Here is a 21,089-nt window from a genome sequence, read left to right on the forward strand (position 1 = left end):
GCAAATTTCAATTACACAAGTGTTATCAACTCTAGTCATCATGCTATACATTAGATCCTCAGATCTTAACCCTCTTATAACTGAAACTTTGTACCCTTTTATCAACCTCTCCCTATTTTCCCCATCCCTCAGTCCCTGGAAACCACATTTCTACTCTCTGTTTCTAAGAGTTTGACCTTTTTTTTTTGGATTCCACATATAAGTCGTACCATGCAGTATTAATCTTTTTCTGTCTGGCTTATTGCACTTGGCCTAATGCCTTCAAGATCCATCCATGTTATCACAAACAGTAGGATTTCCTTCTCATGGCTGAATAATATTCATATATGTATATATATCACATCTTATTTACCCATTCATCTGTTGATAGACACTTAAGGTTGTTTCCATATTATTGGCTATTGTAAACAATGATGTTGCAGTGAACATGGGATTGCAGGTATCTCTTCAATATCTTGTTTTCATTTCCTTTGGATATATACCCAGAAATGGGGTTGCTGGATCATATGGTAGTTGTATTTTTAATTTTTTGAGGAATCTCTATTCTGTTTCCCATAGTGGCTGCACCAATTTACATTCTCACCAACAGTGCCTGAGGGTTCCCTTTTCCCACATCCTCACCAACACCTGTTATTTCTTATTTTTTTGATGATGGCCATTCTAACAGGTATGAAGTGATATTTCACTGTGGTTTTGATTTGAATTTCCCTGATGATTAGTGATGCTGAGCACTGAAAAGAGGCAGTTTTATCAGCTGATACTATAACTCCGGGGAGCATGATCTTGGGAAACTGGGAAACAGCTTCAATTTGGGTCTGTTGTTTCAGAACAGTCTTCTGCCAGAGTCTACTCTGTCTGAGGACCCCATCACTCACTTCTTCACTTCAGGAGCTTACGTTTCAGGACGGTCACCAAGTTCCACTGTGAAGCCCTATAGCTCACAGGTCATTTATGTGGTGATTTCTCTCTGCTTAATTAATTCTGCCTGCTGATTCCCTTCTCCGCTTTACCTCCCCACACCTGAAAGCTATTTTTCTAGTGTTAGTTGGGTGAGAGTACAGAGAGAATTAATATGGGTGTCTATGTGGTATTTCATATGTATTTCTACATAGGTTTTATCCTCTTATGACCCCCACCACTTGACAGTGTAGAATTTGACTTTCACTCTCTCCCTCCCCCACCCATTATCCCAGTTCTTGTAGTTACATTAAAAAAAATGTTGGCTAGTCCCTTGGGGCACTCTAATTTTCTTTTTAGAGAAATCTATACTTTAACCAAGATTTGGAGGGCAGAAAGTTAACTTGCGGTATTTTCTTTGGGTTTGGATAAATTTTCTCTCTATTTTTTTTTTTTTTTGCGGTACGTGGGCCTCTCACTGTTGTGGCCTCTCCCGTTGCGGAGCACAGGCTCCGGACCCTCAGGCTCAGCGGCCATGGCTCACGGGCCCAGCTGCTCTGCGGCATGCGGGATCCTCCCAGACTGGGGCACGAACCCGTGTCCCCTGCATCGGCAGGCAGACTCTCAACCACTGTGCCACCAGGGAAGCCCTCTCTGTATTTTTAGTTTGTTTTTTTTTGCAAATAGTTTATGGTTTTGATTTTCAGATGTTTTGGTAATTTTCATAGGAAGGAGCAGAGTAAATATCTGAATCCCACTATCTTTTATAAAAAGTACACAAATTTGTTTCTGGAATCTTTATTCCTAGATATTTCTAGTCATCAGGGCCTTCACCGCTACCACACCTTTAATTACTGGAATTTTGTGTTGTATTTTGATATCATAGGGCATGTCTACTCCCATTATTCTACCTTTTCAAAATAGTTTAGTTAGTTGCCCACACTTATTTTCCAGAAAAACTTCATAATCAATGGATAATTCTAAAACAGTCATATGGGAATTTTGATTATAATTGCATTAAAATTTCAGATAGACATGGAGAGATTTGACATTCACTCACACAGAAAATTTGATAGAGCAGAAGCAAGAAGAACTACAATCCTGCAGCCTGTGGAACAAAAACCACATTCACAGAAAGATAGACAAGATGAAAAGGCAGAGGGTTATGAAACAGATGAAGGAATAAGATAAAACCCCAGAAAAACAACTAAATGAAATGGAGATAGGCAATCTTTCAGAAAAAGAATTCAGAATAATGATAGTGAAGATGATCCAGGACCTTGGAAAAGGATGGAGGCAAAGATCGAGAAGATGCAAGAAATGTTTAACAAAGATCTAGAAGAATTAAAGAAAAAACAGAGATAAACAATACAATAACTGAAATGAAAAATATATTAGAAGGAATCAGTAGCAGAATAACTGAGGCATAAGAACGGATGAGTGACCTGGAAGACAGAATGGTGGAATTCACTGCTGTGGAACAGAATAAAGAAAGAAGAATGAAAAGAAATGAAGACAGCCTAAGAGACCTCTGGGAAAACATTAAATGCAACAACATCTGCATTATAGGGGTCACAGAAGGAGAAGAGAGAGAGAAAGGACCAGAGAAAATATTTGAAGAGATTATAGTTGAAAACTTCCCTAACATGAAAAAGGAAATAGCCACCAAGTCCAGGAACCACAGAGAGTCCCAGGCAGGATAAACCCAAGGAGAAACACGCTGAGACACACAGTAATCAAACTGACAAGAATTAAAGGCAGGGGCTTCCCTGGTGGCGCAGTGGTTGAGAGTCCGCCTGCCGACGCAGGGGACACGGGTTCATGCCCTGGTCTGGGAGGATCCCACATGCTGCAGAGCAGCTGGGCCCGTGAGCCATGGCCGCTGAGCCTGCGCGTCTGGAGCCTGTGCTCCGCAACAGGAGAGGCCACAACAGTGAGAGGCCCACATACCGCAAAAGAATAAATAAATAAAATAAAATAAAATATAAAAAAGAATTAAAGGCAAAGAAAAATTACTGAAAGGAGCAAGGGGAAAATGACAACATACAAGGGAACTCCCACAAAGTAAACAGCTGATTTCTAAGCAGAAACTCTATAAGCCAGAAGGGAGTGGCATGATATACTTAAAGTGATGAAAGGGAAGAACCTACAACCAAGCTGACTCTACCTAGCAAGGATGTCATTCAGATTCAATGGAGAAATCAAAAGCTTTACAGACAAGCAAAAGCTAAGAGAATTCAGCACCACCAAACCAGCTCTACAACAAATGCTAAAGGAACTTCTCTAAGTGGGAAACACAAGAGAAGAAAAGGACCTACAAAAACAAACCCAAAACAATTAAGAAAATGGTAATAGGAAGATACATATCAATAATTACCTTAAACATGAATGGATTAAATGCTCCAACCAAAAGACACAGGCTTGCTGAATGGATACAAAGACAAGACCCATATGTATGCTGTCTACAAGAGACCTACTTCAGACATAGGGACACATACAGACTGAAAGTGAGGGGATGGAAAAAGATATTCCATGCAAATGGAAATCAAAAGAAAGCTAGAGTAGCAATACTCATATCAGATAAAATAGACTTTAAAATAAAGACTGTTACAAGAGACAAGGAAAGGCACTATGTAATGACCAAGGGATCAATCCAAGAAGAAGATATAACAATTATAAATATATATGCACCTCAATACATAAGGCAACTACTAACAGCTCGAAAAGAGGAAATTGACAGTAACACAATAATAGTGGGGGACTTTAACACCTCACTTACACCAATGGACAAATCATCCAAACAGAAAGTTAATAAGGAAACAGAAGCTTTAAATGACACAATAGACCAGATAGATTTAATTGATATTTATAGGACATTCCATCCAAAACCAGCAGATTACACTTTCTTCTCAAGTGCACATGGAACATTCTCCATGATAGATAACATCTTGGGTCACAAATCAAGCCTCAGTAAATTTAAGAAAATTGAAGTCATATCAAGCATTTTTTCTGAACAAAACGCTATGAGATTAGAAATCAATTACAGGGAAAAAACCGTAAAAAACACAAACACATGGAAGCTAAACAATATGTTACCAAATAACCAAGAGATCACTGAAGAAATCAAAGAGGAAATCAAAAAATACCTAGAGACAAATGACAATGAAAACACGACGATCCAAAACCTATGGGAGGCAGCAAAAGCAGTTCTAAGAGGGAAGTTTATAGCTACAGAAGCCTACCTCAAGAAACAAGAAAAATCTCAAATAAACAATCTAAAGTTACACCTAAAGGAACTAGAGAAAGAAGAACAAATAAAACCCAGAGTTAGCAGAAGGAACTAAATCATAAAGATCAGAGCAGAAATAAATGAAATAGAAACAAAGAAAACAATAGCAAAGATCAGTAAAACTAAAAGCTGGTTCTCTGAGAAGATAAACAAAATTGATAAACCATTAGCCAGACTCATCAAGAAAAAGGGAGAGGACTCAGATCAATAAAATTAGAAATGAAAAAGGAGGAGTTACAACAGACACTGCAGAAATACATAGCATCCTAAAAGACTACTACAAGCAACTCTATGCCAATAAAATGCACAACCTGGAAGAAATGGACAAATTCTTAGAAAGGTATAACCTTCCAGACTGAACCAGGAAGAAATAGAAAATATGAACAGACCAATCACAGGTAATGAAATTGAAACTGTGATTAAAAATCTTCCAACAAACAAAAGTCCAGGACCAGATGGCTTCACAGGTGAATTCTATCAAACACTTAGAGAAGAGCTAACACCCATGCTTCTCAAACTCTTCCAAAAAATTTCAGAGGAAGGAACACTCCTAAACTCATTCTATAAGGCCACCATCACCCTGATACCAAAACCAGACAAAGATACTACAAAAAAAAGATTACAGACCAATATCACTGATGGATATAGATGCAAAAATCCTCAACAAAATACTAGCAAACAGAATCCAACAACACATTAAAAGGATCATACACCATGGTCAAGTGGGATTTATCCCAGAGATGCAAGCATTCTTCAATATATGCAAATCAATCAATGTGATACACCATATTAACAAATTAAAGAATAAAAACCATATGACCATCTCAATAGATGCAGGAAAAACTTTTGACAAAATTCAACACCAATTTATGATAAAAACTCTCCAGAAGGTGGGAATAGAGGGAACCTACTTCAACATAATAAAGGCCATATACAAAAAACCCACAGCAAACATCATTCCTAATGGTGAAAAAATGAAACCATTTCCTCTAAGATCAGGAACAAGACAAGGATGTCCACTCTCACCACTATTATTCAACATAGTTTTGGAAGTCCTAGCCATGGCAATCACAGAAGAAAAAGAAATAAAAGGAATACAAATTGGAAAAGAAGAAGTAAAAGTGTCACTGTTTGCAGATGATATGATACTATACCTAGAGAATCCTAAAGATGCTACCAGAAAACTACTAGAGCTAATCAATGAATTTGGTAAAGTGGCAGGATACAAAATTAATGCACAGAAATCTCTTGCATTCCTATACACTGATGATGAAAAATCTGAAAGTGAAATTAAGGAAACACTCCCATTTAGCATTGCAACAAAAAGAATAAAATACCTAGGAATAAACCTTCCTAGGGAGACAAAAGACCTGTATGCAGAAAACTATAAGACACTGTTGAAAGAAATTAAAGATGATGCCAACAGATGGAGAGATATACCATGTTCTTGGATTGGAAGAATCAATATTGTGAAAATGACTATAGTACCCAAAGCAATCTACAGATTCAGTGCAATCCCTATCAAATTATCAATGGCATTTTTTACAGAACTAGAACAAAAAATCTTAAAAGTTGTATGGAGACACAAAAGACCCCAAATAGCCAAAGCAGTCTTGAGGGAAAAAACGGAGCTGGAGTAATCAGACTCCCTGACTTCAGACTACACTACAAAGCTACAGCCATCAAGACAATATGGTACTGGCACAAAAACAGAAATATAGATCAATGGAACAGGATAGAAAGCCCAGAGATAAACCCACGCACGTATGGTCAACTAACTTATGACAAAGGAGGCAAGAATATACAATGGAGAAAAGACAGTCTCTTCAATAAGTGGTGCTGGGAAAACGGGACAGCTACACGGAAAAGAATGAAATCAGAGCATTCCTTAACACCGTACACAAAAATAAACTCAAAATGGATTAGAGACGTAAATATAAGACTGGACACTGTAGAACTCTTAGATGAAAACATAGGAAGAACACTCTTTGACATAAATCACAGCAAAATCCTTTTTGATCCACCTCCTAGAGGAATGGAAATAAAACCAAAAATAAAAAAATGGGACCTAATGAAACTTAAAAGCTTTTGCACAGCAAAGGAAACCATAAAGAAGACGAAAAGACAACCCTCAGAATGGGAGAAAATATTTGCAAATGAATCATCAGACAAAGGATTAATCTCCAAAATTTATAAACAGCTCATGAAGCTCAGTATTAAAAAAACAAACAACCCAATCCAAAAATGGACAGAAGACCTAAATAGACATTTCTCCAAAGAAGACATACAGATGGCCAAGAAGCACATGAAAAGCAGCTCAACATCACTAATTATTAGAGAAATGCAAATCAAAACTACAATGAGGTATCACCTCACACCAGTTAGAATGGGCATCATCAGAAAATCTACAAACAACAAATGCTGGAGAGGGTGTGGAGAAAAGGGAACCCTCTTTTACTGTTAGTGGGAATGTAAATTGATACAGCCACTATGGAGAACAGTATGGAAGTTCCTTAAAGAACTAAAAATAGAATTACCATATGACCCAGCGTTCCCACTACTGGGCATATACCCTGAGAAAACCATAATTCAAAAAGACACATGCACCCCAATGTTCCTTGAAGCACTATTTACAATAGCCAGCAACCTAAATGCCCATCGACAGATGAATGGATAAAGAAGTGTGGTACCTATATACAATGGAATATTACGCAGCCATAAAAAGGAATGATATTGGGTCATTTGTAGAGACGTGGATTCATCTAGAGACTGTCATACAGAGTGAAGTAAGCCGGAAAGAGAAAAACAAATATCGTATATTAACGCATATATGTGGAGCCTAGAAAATGGTACAGATGAACTGGTTTGCAAAGTAGAAATCAAGACACAGAAGTAGAGAAAAAAACGTATGGGCACCAAGGGGGGAAAGTGGTGGGGGGTGGGGGGAGTGGGATGAATTCGGCGATTGGGATTGACACATATACACTAATATGTATAAAGTGAATGACTAGTAAGAAAATAAATAAACATTAAAAAATAGTAGTAATTAAAAAAGAGAAAATTTGATAGTCTAAATAAAATAGTAGTGTATAAAGTCTGCACAAGTGTAAAATTTGTTTGTAACTAACTAAAAAGAAAAATATGTTGTTTTATGAGTCAGCAATCATGTTGGTCTTGTTCCTGAACATATTCTCAAAACTAGCCTGGCACAGACGAGGAACTCAACAATATAGAGTGAATCAATAGTTGAATTTAACAAAAGTGAATCCTGTTTTTGGAAATAGCTTTCTTGGTCTATAAAACCTAGAGAAGAAACTGCTAACCCCAGTTGATTTAACAAGCAAAAAACGTGTTTTTAAGCAAATAATCCAAGAAATGAAGGCAACAAGCACATAATACCGCACCCTTTTTATTTCTTTAAACATCTGGATCTTTTTTGTGGTGCTTTGCAAATTTTAAAATGGCTTAATTTAATTGGCAAGGAAGGGTATCATTTTATGAGTGAACAAAAGTATTGTAAATAGTTTAAATAATACACAGTTGGGTTCTTCTATTACAGAGCATGACTTCGTGCAGAGTTGATGGAACCATAGGTGCTACAAGTAATATCTGGTAATTTGTGGGTGGAACTATCAAAATCTACTGAGAACTTTAACCTAATTCTTTAGACTCTTGTGACAGTTGATGCATCCCAGCATAGTTAATAGACTTTCATATTCATTGAATCTGGAGTTGCCTGGGAACTCCTCTCTAGCTTTTCCCCAACACGACAAAGACAGTTTCCAAGTGATGGTGAGGGACATTTTCTTATGTTAAGGGCTAAAGATCTTGAACTGTCTCTAGGATCCAGTAAGGCCTTCTCATGTATATGACCTGAATGGAATAGGAACAGAAGATGGACTTCCCTATGGTCCAAAAAGCTCAGAGCAGTTATTTTCCACCCCTTTTATGTTGGGCAGTCAATGCCGAGCTGCCTCAATGTAAAGACATCCCCCAAACAGATCGGTTTCTGTCAATTTTCCGTGCTTTCCTTTCAGCTTTGGAGTTTTGCCTCTATGTTGCTAACCATACTGCAATGGATCCAGTTGAGTGTGGCTGTTTTGTGGGCCTCCATAACCATGAGGGTTTGACCAGCAGTCACCAGTTCTGTATTATGTACGCTGCACTTTTTCTTGGTTTAACTTTCCCATGTTTACCATCTGTGGAGTAAGGAATAACATTCCTTTACCAGAAGAGGACATTATGTAATGAACAACTGAGACATTAGCTGACCCTCCTATCTGCTCTCCTATTGTGTATTTCCCCTAAGAAACAAAATCTTCCCCAATAACTTTGATCTTTCACCCTAGGGAGGGAATCCATCATAGGTGTGGTATCACGTTCCCATAAATACTCTCATCCTACCTCACGCAACTCCCAATAATTCAGAATGTATGTGCACTAATGACTTGATAAATAAGACAATGTAATCAACATTTCTGTTGACCATCTGCAGAAACATAAAAGAGGTTTGACCATTTATTCATTCAAAAATGAATTTATTTAAGGCCCTGGGCTACCTACTGGGAATAAAGGAATGAACAATATAAATATGTTTCCTAGATCCTAGAATCCCTGATCCCAGGATTTCTGATGCCCAGGCTAGTGAGATGTGTAAAATCCAGGATCTTCTAATTTTCTATATGGGAAAAATCAACACACTGTTAAGCCAACCAATCTATCCTACCACGCAATGTGATTAACTGATGCTAAATAATAGAGATCAAAAGAGAGGAAATATTTTTTCCTCCACTTCCCTAGTGTTTTAACTCTTCCCAAGTTTCATTACATATTGGACCCATAGTACTTTGTAGCATGTAGCTGCTTGGAACTGTCTGTTTTAAATCTCCATTAGGTCAATGGAAACACAATGCATGAAAAGTTATACTAGAGTGGGAGCACTTTGTTATTTTGAGATTCTGGAATTTTTTTCTCTCAAACTATCATATCACCAGTTCTTTATAACTAGTACAATGGATAAATATGAAGAATATGTTGAATTTAAGATGAATATTGTTGTAATTTTACTAAGCATTCTTACTCCTAAATGACTTTCTCCTTGATTGCATACAACTTAGTGAATATCAATGACATAACATAACAGAATTAAGCAGAAACTAAAACATAACACTACAGTCATTTTTCAGAAATAGAAATGTTTTGACTGTGGCAACTTCAGGAAGAATTTGAACATCATCCCGGATTATGTATGTACTTTTCTCTCCCTACACTTGATGCTTTGATATCCTCATCCTATTCCAAAGTTTCAATTACCACCTCTACAAAGAAGATACCCAGGACTAGAATGACTATCTCTAAGTTCTCCTCCATAGCCAGAGTCTTGATTTCACCCTACCTTAAAGGTGTTATTTGATTCTTTGCTATCAAAGCTATGTTGTTAACAAAGATATAGTTATGTTTTCTCGAAACATTCCTTGTAGATGAATCTCTAAATCTCCATTGGATCTATTTCCTATCTCTTTTCCATGAAGTATTGCATGTAGTTGTGGACTACACTGTAATTTTTCCTAATGGGTAATTACTTTTTTGTACCACATTCGATAGTGATAGTGACAATCAGTCATTCATTCAACAAACATTTATTGAACACGTTCCATTTACCAGGCTAATTTGAGACCTGGAGATAAAAAGGTAATTGAAATCCATCCCATCCCTTGAGAATCTTGTTGTCTGTTGGAAGAGCTCTGATATATAAGCAGGTGAAGTTACAATAAAATAGGAATAAAGGTAGAAACAATTTACTCTATGGTTATAGGCAGAAACTCATTTTTTCAGGCAGTGTTGGGGAAGAAAAAGTAAGTTTTGGAATGGTTCTTAAAGGATGAAAAGATGTCCAAGCTTAGAAGAGGGAAAGGGGACATCTGAGGCAGACCAAATTGCATGTGCAATGGCCATGGAAGGATAATCTTTGTGGCAATTCATCAAAGATAATGATACATTGAATGTGGCTGGAACTTGGAGTATGTGGACTAGCTGTTGGAAAGTTGTATTACAGTCATATTTAAAGTGTCCTTTCATGCCATAATCAGGAGCTTGAATTTTGTTTTTCAGGCACATATAAATATCTGGAATTTTAAGCAGGTGAATGATGCGAATGTATTTTTTGAAAGGAAGATACTTTTGGAAGTTGTGTGGAGGATGGCCTTGAGGAGGAAACTGCAAAAAGATCAGATAGAAAACCAATGTAATAATCCAGGTGAGAGTTGATGGAGATCTGAAGCAAGAAAAAGCAGTATCTTGGAAAGAAAAGGAGGGAAAGTCTCAAGAGAAGTTTCTGAGCAAGAATAGGCAGGACTTGCTAATGGTTTGGAAGATATCTTTGGAATTTTTGGCTTGGAAGACTGAGTGAATAATGAAAGACACTAACAGAAGTAGATTAGCAGAGAGGAAGATGAGTTTGATCTTAGGTGCATCCAATTAACAAGTTTGTGGAACATTTATGTGGACATGTCCATTCGACAATGAGGGATAGGAGTCTGTACTGGGCAAAAGACTAGGGATGGAGTTTTACAAAATCATTAGCAACTGATCATTGCTAAAAGCCAGGGGCTTCAATTAAAACAACAACAAAAAAGATCAACCCATATCTCTCCAACTAGACTGAAGAAGGGACCCTAACTTTCATTCCTGGATATTCTGTGTCTGAGAAGAACAAACCTGACTCCATATTGACTCTATCCCTTTAGCTCTAACCCTGGTGCTCTGTTACCTGTGCTTAGTCATTCTGGCTCTGCCCCTTTGTAAAAGAATGCTGCCTATAGCCTGAAATATACATGATAGCCCATTCTCAAGGCTCTGACCTTTAAAGGTATAACACTTTTCCATTCATGTAGAGATAAAAAGTTGCAGAACAGAGAACATTTGTCTTTTTGGAGGTTTATAGGAACATCCTGACCTGATCTATGTGGACAGCTATAAGAACAAAGGATTCTGGCACCAAGAAGTTTGAAACAACCAGCCACACAGCCCCTCCCCTCTCAGTATAAAAGAAGCTTGAATTCTAACTCAGGTAAGATGGTTCTTTGGGACACTAGTCCACCATCTTCTTGGTTTGCCGGCTTTCCAAATAAAGTCGCTATTCCTTGCCCCAACAACTTGTCTCTTGGTTTATTGGCCTGTTGTGTGGTGAGAAGTAGGAGCGAGCTTGGACTCAGTAACAGTACCATACCTGACCCACAGGAGGCTAACTTTTCTCCTGGGCTGCTAGGGATTGGGAAGCGAAAATATTCATTTGTTTGTTTCCCAATGTACTCACAATCCTAGTGAAATAGTTTCCTAACAGATCTCTTTGCCTTCAGTCTTCCCCACTCCAAGGTTTTCTGCCTGTTGCTCTCAGACTATTTGTCCTAATTAAGTACTTGTCTAATCATGTCTCATCATCCTTTTGCTCAAAACTCTAAGCCACTCCTTATTACATATAATATAAAGCCCTTCCTTTTCAATGCTACTCTTTTCCTTAAGTCTTTTCTTTCCCATGCCTTCTACATAGCATCAATTGCCTTTCCTCAAAATTAGCTCTCTTCACAGCCTTAATGGTGCTTTTGTTCTTTCTTTCTGGAATACCCTTCCCATCTGTTCGTACCTTTTGCAATCCTCTTAATCTCAAGAATGGCTCAAATATCAGCAATCTGTACTCCTACAGAGTATTGTACCTCTATCACAGCACTAACCCATGTTATGCTTTAAACGAGTGTTTGTGGTTTATCTCACATGAATTGTGAGAAAAAAGCTGTCTTGTCCACTTTTATATTACTCCAGACTGAACCATGCTGCCTCTTACAGAGTGGTTGGCTAGTAATGGTAGACATGGTCTATACCTCCTCCTATTTTCGTCTTTTTAACATTATAAAGTCATACATGATAACTGATTTTCACTTGGTATATTCATTTTGATTCCCTGATCAAAGATTTTCCATTTTTAGTCAAAGCAACTCCCTGCTTAAAGTTTTTCCCCTTTTATCTTCATCTATAGCCAAGGCTAACAATAGTTAAGAACCCCAGTGGTTATAGGATCAACTCCCCACAATCCTATCCTTCTCATTCTAAAGTGGAAAGTATCAAGAGAAAGAGGATAACCCATAAAAATGTATGGTTTATTCTGATAATAAAATACAGCATCATATTTAGAAAATAGCTCTCAGACATTCCCAATTTCTTTGGGAAAAAGGAACAAATAAAAATATAGTCCAACCAAATGAGATTTAGGCTAATATATCAGAATAACAGAGAATCTAATCTTTTTAAAAATGTGTTCAATTTTTTAGTTTTTCCTCTCTGGTAGAAGGAAATCTAATCAATTTTCATGGACCTTAGACAGAATCAAAGATCAGCATGTTGAAGTTAATCAGTAACTTGAAATGCCTTTTTTCATGTGTTTGGAAGAAAGAAAAGAAGACAGATGCTGTGGAAGTATAAGATGTTATTTCTGCAAAAATACTTGTATCTCTACAAATTTTAAATGTCAGTTTTCTTTTCCCTAAGTTTATTTTACCTGTCTACTTGGGTGAAATTCATAACTATCCATGTCTAAGGAATATTATATTTCTCTTATACAGTTTGCTATAGAGCATTTTGTCATACTTTGTGCACTGTGTATTGAAAATTCTGAAACTATATTGTATACTGGAAACATTCAAGACTTAACTTGAAAAAGAGTCACAAATTGGACTGTAATGAAAATAATATATTTTGGAAAAGCAAACCAGTGAAAGCTGGACATGTCTAAAACAGTGGGTTACATTTCTTTAATCCTTGAAATAGTATTTAGGTATTATTTTCCCATAAAGTATTATATATAGATAAGATGAGATTTCAGAGGTCATCTAGACCAACTGTACCACTTCATGGATAAGGAAATATGAAGCTTAGAAATATTAAGTCCCCTTTTCAAGGTCACACGGAAATTAGTAGCAGAGGTTGAATGAGAATTTAATGTGTCTGATTCTAGATCTGTCACTTTTTATTTATAGTATGGTGTCTATATTGTCTGAATTTAAAACTAGGGTGTATATTATGACAGTCTGATTTGACTTAAATGGAAACAGTGAAACAGAGTATTCAAAATCAAAACTGTTCCCCCAAATCTGACACTTGATAACTAACACAAAGTTTATCTTCGTTTTTCTGTGCCCCTTAGTTTATTTTTTCAATGTAAACATCACATTTTGTACTTTATCAGTTTTCATAGTCTTCTTTAAATAGGCCAAACAGAAAAATGAAGAAAACCAAACAGTAGTTTTCCACACTTAGTGAATAATTTGAATATCATTTAAATTTCCATTATCAAATATTAAGAACCCTTAGTACATGTAGCCATTTAAAGTTAAGTATAATGAATCCTTATAATCTGAACCTTACATGCCAAAACATGTAATAATGTGTAACATCTTAAAACAATAAAACAAACAAGGAAACAAATAAGCTTCTTTAGAGTTGCTAGTTGGGATGGCAGTATATTTTGAGCAAAAATAAAGTTGCCATACTCCTGGCTTCCTGAATTCTTGGAGCTTATCATCAAAGTTGCATTATCCTTGTGTGAAATTATAGGGAGATAGCCTTCAGGAACAAAGGCTTTGAACCAAGGTAAAAATATATAATAAGCAATATGTCCCTAAGTGGTCTGAAGAATACATTGTTGAAGAGTGAAATCCTGGCCAAAAAAAAATATCCTCTACGTCTGGACTCATTATTCATGGTTTTGAATATTCAGGGTTCCCAGGTCCAACCTGTGCTTGGCAGTAATTCTCTGTTTTCCTGAGTCCCATGGTGTGCACAGCTTCTTGTAAAAGTAGGGAAGTACCGGTGACGGTGATGCGTGCTAACAACCTTTTTTATTCCTTGTCAGACTTAAAAGGGTGAGAATTTGGAAGAGGTAGGAGCCTATGATGAGTGTCTTAATTAAATAAAATTATTCACTCCTACTAACACTTGGAAAGTCATCTAAAATAATAACTTCTTTTAGATTCCAAACTTAAAAGGTAACTTATACTTGGCAATTTTTTCATAGGTCCCCGAGAGCAGCCTGTGAGCCACTAACAACCAGTGGCTGAACCTGAGGAAGCTTTGAAGATTGGTCTAGAAGGCTGAAAACCACAACTGACCCCAATTCAGTTTCATTTCTTTTTTTCTTTTTTAATTGAAGTATAGTTGATTTACAATGTTGTGTTAGTTTCAGGTGTATGGCACAGTGATTCAGTTATATATATATATAACTTCCCCCTTTGATAACCATAAGTTTGTTCTATGTCTGTGGATATATTTCTGTTTTGTAAATAAGTTCATTTGTATCTTTTTTTTATATTTCACATATAAGTGATAGCATATTTGTCTGTCTCTATCTGGCTTACTTCACTTAGTATGATAATCTCTAGGTCCATCCATGTTGCTGCAAATGACATTATTTCATTCTTTCTTTGGCTGAGTAGTACTCCGTTGTATATATATACCACATCTTTTTTATCCATTCATCTGTTGATGGACATTTAGGTTGCTTCCATATCTTGGCTATTATAAATAGTGCTGCAATGAACACTGGGGTGCATGTGTCTTTTCAAATTATAGTTTTCTCCAGCTATACGCCCAGAAGTGGGATTGCAGGATTATATGGTAACTCTCTTTTTATTTCTTATATAGACTCTTAGTCCTGTCTCCCCACTGTACCCCATGTTGTGTTTCCAACTAATCCTACCTCTTCACCTTCTGAAAGATGTGTCTCCACAGCACTTCAAAGTGTAATGCAAAGAGAGGGAGAGAGAGTAGAATCCTAGTTTTGTCACTCACTGTGGGAAGATGGGTGGATGAGTAAGTTATTTAATTTCTCTGAGATGCAATTTTCTCATCTCTAGTATGAGATGATAACATCTATCTTTTAGGTTTTTGTGAGAGTTTAATGTGGCAGACACAGAATAGGTACTCAATACATAACAAACATAATTATATATGCTTCACCTCCTCAACTATGTGGCAAAAACCTTATTCAAGGACTAGGATATTTTTAGCTCCAATTCAGACCTCTTCAGTTCTACCATGTTTATTTTAGTCCCCTAACCAAATGGACAGCAGCTGATTTTGCATGAAAATGAGTGATGGTGAACACAGAAGATTTTCTCCCCTTCATACCTGAGACGAGCTCTATTCAGAGGAACCACATCCCCATTGATCTAGCCTCATGGACATTCCACATATTCATGTCTGTCAGGCCTTTATCCATTGCCCTCCAAAGCAAGACTTTCTAAACCTGATGCTTTTTCCCTCTTACTCTTCCTTTTCCTGTTGGCTTCTCTCCCAAATATTTCCAATATGCTTATGAAATTTTCATTCTCTTTTAAATAATCCTCTCTTAGTTGCTTTGCTTTGAACTTTATCTCTGCCACAAAGATACTGGTTCTTTTTTTGCCATGCTAAATCCAAGATGCAGTTATCAACCCTCATCTTATCTGAATTCTCACTACTTCCACTGCTACCACTCTTGCACAAGGCAGCATCATTTTTTGCCCAAAATGATACAGGGGTCTATAAACCAGGTATCTCTGCTTCTGCCTTTACTTCCCTATCATGCATTCTCAACACAGCAGCCAGAGTGATCCTTGTAAATGAAAGTCAGGTCATGTCACATTGTTACTACTTCAGGGCAAGGACCAAGTTGCTTTATCTATGAATCTCTGATGTTAATCAGTGGAATTTAGCAGACACTCAACAAATATTTTGCTAAGCATTAAACTCTAAGAGAAGAAAGAGGAGGAAGACATATGTGAATCACTCGCCACATCCTCCCTTAACCTCTTGGATATTTGTAACAATGCCTTATTTCATTCTCAACTTCGCATCATTTTATTTGCTAAACAAAACCATCATCCAGAGAGGTAAGGCAAACTTATAAACTGAGACCCAGAGAGGTTAAAGGATTGTTTAAGGTCATAAGGATGGTCATATTGGAAGCTTGGCCTTGAACTCAACCTTGTCCCTCCAAAGAGCATGCTTTTCCTGTTATGTCATATTTTGCATAAAGGTTTGGGAGTCTCCAGGCTTGTCTATCCCAAGTTGTGATTCTACAATATATGTCATCTTTGGAAATATGTCCTATGAAGACCAAAATTTGAAATTACGGGAAACCAGGTAGAGTGGACACGGAAGCTTGGCAGCCAGCTTGGACCCTCCTAACAAAGAGCCCCTTTTCTGCATACCATCCTCAGAGTACACATCATTCAATATAGAACCTCAGAAATAGAAATTATTATTAGATGCTTTCAAATCATCTCAATCAAAAATTTTAAATCTGTGAATGAAAATCGTCTATTGTCTAGGAAATCTGATTTGGTTATTGGTTTTCATTATTATATTAGGTCTGTATACTCTGGAGAAAAATTGGCAGAAAGCATCTAACTTATTAAATATTCCAAAGAAATTTAATTTTTTGGTATGAATTGATAATAGCAAGAATTGATGTTAAAATTCTAGAAGCTGTGTGTGTTAGATGAATTCACAATGTGATAAGATCTGCGAGTAACATAAACTAATTTACTTTACCTTGTAAGTAGTCATTTTCCTTCAAACCAATGTTAAAATTGGAAGAGGTTGTGGGTAGAGTGGAAAGGAGGATGGAGGCAGTGTTGATTGCATTATGGGCTTTGTAGAGAATGGCTTAGTAAGCAACAAAAATAATAGTGACAGCAGCAACAATAAAGCTCTACCTTTCCAAAGTGTGCAGAAGATTAAGATGATATGGAAATACATTTCTGAACAGCTTTACTCTTTCCAAATTGATAACTGTGGTCAAGTAGACGTTCATGATCCTTTGAAAGGGACCCTGTTATGTATCCACTTGGCAGTTTCAGTTTCTGCCACAAAAAATTGACCTTGATAGTTTATTGCCTCATGTAAGTTTATCCCATGGCTTGAACTAGACTGTGATAAGAAACTAGTTCCTGTTATGTCTTCATACCCATTCAAGCTCTCACATCTCTACATAATTCTAGGACTCTAAAAGATGCCCAGTAAAACCTTTTGAGAAATTTTCTTTACATTCTAAGAAGAGTGTCCTGTCCAGATTTGAGGGTTTCTAACCTCTGATAGTTGAACATACACAAACAAAAGTATTTTTACAACACTGTTTCAAAAACTTTTTAAAGCGAAAGGCCTTCAGAATTTTTATTTGTGCCATTCCAGGTAGGCTGACAACAATTGCTATAGAATCACATTTTCTCTTTCCAGGGGCAGATCTAAATGACAGAGTACACAGTCTCATCAAGATCATTGTCAAAGACAACAGGGCTCCTCTGCTTAGTGTCAGGGAGTTTTGATTCCCTGGTACTTGACTAGACCACTGTGAACCTGGCCTGTAGACAAAGGATCACTCATTAAACAAAACAAATGAACAAATCACAGACTCACACTTTGATGAAGATACTCCTTTGGTATTCACATGAATACCTGAATACATGAATAGCTACAGCCATCAGTGGGACAAGACCTTTTTGCACAAGACTCTGCAACCTGTTAAAGGTTCCTCTTTCGATCTGATCCCGTGGCCTGGCAACCTTGACCTACTCCATTCACTACATACCCTGAGAAGTATTCCTGCAGTGGGCAACAGGACCTGCAGAGGCCTACTTCTCATATCCACAGCCAGAAGAACGTAAGAGTGCCTTGGGGAGAGTATTGTGTAAGCAATGGAAAAAAGCACTATTGTTAGCAGTTCTTCTGGAAGCATAGTTTGCCCATGGAGATTTGGCATCTGTAATAATTAAGTGCAATACCTTTGTTTCTAAATACACACTGTAGTTTGAAAAAACATGATAATATTCAATTAAAAATGACTTTAAAAAGTATACTGAGATCCTTCAGCTGGCTAAGTATTCTATTTGAAGACAGAGAAATAAAACAATTGAAGCTTTAGAATTGGAAAGATCTGAGTTCATAGCGGAACTATGCGAATTACAAAAGTTGTGTGAACCTAAGCGAGTAGATTTATTTTTTCCTGAACATTATTATCATCATCTGTGAAGCATGTATAAGAACAACTACCTCAGTAAAATGAGGTTTTGTTGGCAAATCACATAAAACACTGCGTGTCACACTGTAAATATCCAATAACTGATACTATCCAATCCTTAATGTATGAGGCTACATTTAAAAGCTGTACAGATTTCAAAAGCTAACAGAATTATGCCAGAAATAAGAACGGTTACTGGAGGAAAGGAGAAGTCATAATGCAAAAAAGGAAAAGTCATTAATTTGTTTGGCTATACATACATTTTAAAACCATTCAGTATGTTTACTTAAGCTTTTCAGGTTTTGCCGCTCTTATTTGGAATTCTGAAAAATGCTTCAGAGGTATCTTTCTAAAATTTCTTTTCACAGCTCAAGACCATTATATACATATAATGCAAATATATATGTCTATATATATATGTATATAGACACATATGTGTGTCATATATATATATATGTTTTGGATTTTACCTACATATATACACATATATATGCCTATTTTGGATTTTAACTGAAATATCTGTCTCCTTTACTTGGAATTTCTGAAAAGGTTTACATTTATGGCATGTAATGTTGGAGACAGAGGTAGGTCTCAAGTCTTCTCCTGAGTATTATAGAGTGTGTATGTATATGTATTTAAATACACATATACACATTTAAAAAATCTTCAAATGTGACATAATATAGTTTAGGTGCAAGAAACCAAAATGGATTAAATGACCATTTCTTCCCTGGTTTTTAAAGAGACAGTTACTGGGGGTGTTTACCACCAAACTCATGAAGGCAGATGCATTTCAGCTTTGAGGGCCATAGAGGCTATTTTAACCCTGTTGACTAAAGCAAAAATCAGGCTTTCATTCCCCTTGTTTTGACACTTGGTATAAATCACCAAGGCATTATATTCATGTTACAAAGCACATGCAACTATTTGTAGTAGGTGCTGGTAAGGGAAACCAGAATAGTGTTCATATTAAATATTGTTTATATTAAACAACATATGTAAAGTGTTTATCTCAGTTGTTCTGCACAAGAAGTATTCAATAAATGTTATAGTTGTTATATAGAAACTGCCTTTCCCTATGTTCATTTTAAAAGTTTAGTAGTTATGATTTAGATTTATACTTGAAGTGATGTAGTATCTCAGTGGCTGCAATTACAAAAGACAGAGGAGAAATAAAGAGGAAAAGAGTTAGAAAACATCTCTGACCAAAATACATACATCTGTTATAACTGATCTTTCTCCCTGTCTATATATATTTGTGAAGTAGTACAGGTGAGGTAAGATCTTCATCTATTAATAACAACTTATTTCTATTTCCTTTTTACAATTAAAAAAGTTATCCTTTTACAGGAAGTATTTCTCTCCTTTGGAGCAGGAAAGGCATATCCATGAAAGCAGAGACAAAAGATCAAACTTATATTCATCCCCTTAAATATTGTTATTCTGGCATTTTGTTTTAAGTACAAATTTCTTAACAGCGTATACGAAAGAGAAGGTTGGCAGCAAAATTCGGATATACACATCCACTCTGATTCTCAGTTACTGAATCTCTAGAGTAGGAATATTAAAACTCTTCTGCTTACTTTTCAGAATGTTATTTGAAAATTAAATTAGACAACTTAAATTGCACATTTGCACGATTGTGACTCAATTTTCCCTCAAATAGAAAATGTTTGTTAATGATCTTACTACTTATAGAAAATATTTCTCTGTTGAACAGTCAGATTTCACAGAAGGTACATTTAGTCTTGTAAGATAGGCATTTATTTTGAAATGAGCTTACACATCCTTGCATTTTCTTTGACATATATGTGTATATATGAGGTGTAACAAAGTTTCTTTCTGAGTTTTAATTCTTCGATGTACTCATCTGATTAACTGTGTTTAACATGTGCCAGTCCTAGGGCCGGATGCTGGTGATTCAAAGGGGAAGAAGGTGTGACCTTACTCTTAAGGAGCTCACAGTCTAAAGTGGAGATGAACATGCAGAAACATACTTGTATTACAGCGAGGTGAGGCCATCTGGACCACGTGGACATAGAACTTTTGGGCACATAAAGATTGAGGCTCCTGATGCAACCACAGCAGGTGACAATGACAAAGCATTCTTTAAGGGGGTATCTTTTGGCCTGGGTTTTGCAATAGAGTTAAGAGTTCCACAGGTGGAATAAGTTCCAGGGTGATAAGGGCATCCTTACCAAAGGGAACAGAATGAACATACAATGCCAAAGAGGCCTGAAAATGGCACATCTTGTCATCTGTCTCATTGTTTTTAATTGATATATGTTGGAGTTAGAAAAGCTGAAGTGCTTTCACTAACAGGGGTATCTGAAACATCTACTACCAGATGTTTAACAAGTGAATCATTATCGCAGTTCCTGTTGTGGTTGAATTTTTTGTTTTTAACCTCAAACCCCTAGACTGAAAAGTGTCACTTATATTCCCATGGGTCAACTCTTCAGTGATTGTTAAGAATTTTATCTTTCACTTGGACTCTCGCCCGAATTCTCCACTCCAGTCTTTGAGCCATACACCATGTTACCATTAGAGGTAGTGCTATAGCTTAGAGCTCTCACTTCTGAAAGACAGGTGATCCTGACATTGACTCAAAACATTCAGGGACTCCTCATTGCCTACAAGATAAGTCTCACTGTGGGAGACAATATTCTTCACAAGCTGGCCCCAATAATTCTTCCCCACTTTCTTCCAAACTCATTTCATTCTACTCCCAACCCCTAAGCTTACGCCGTCATGAATGACTCATTGTTCTCCCATATTCTATACCCCTGTCTAACGCATGGCTTTGTGCATGAAACAACACAACCTGTTGAGATAAAGGTAACTTGTTATAGT

This window comes from Leucopleurus acutus (assembly GCF_964270905.1).
Source record: "Leucopleurus acutus genome assembly, chromosome: 18".
Taxonomy (NCBI): Eukaryota; Metazoa; Chordata; class Mammalia; order Artiodactyla; family Delphinidae; genus Leucopleurus; species Leucopleurus acutus.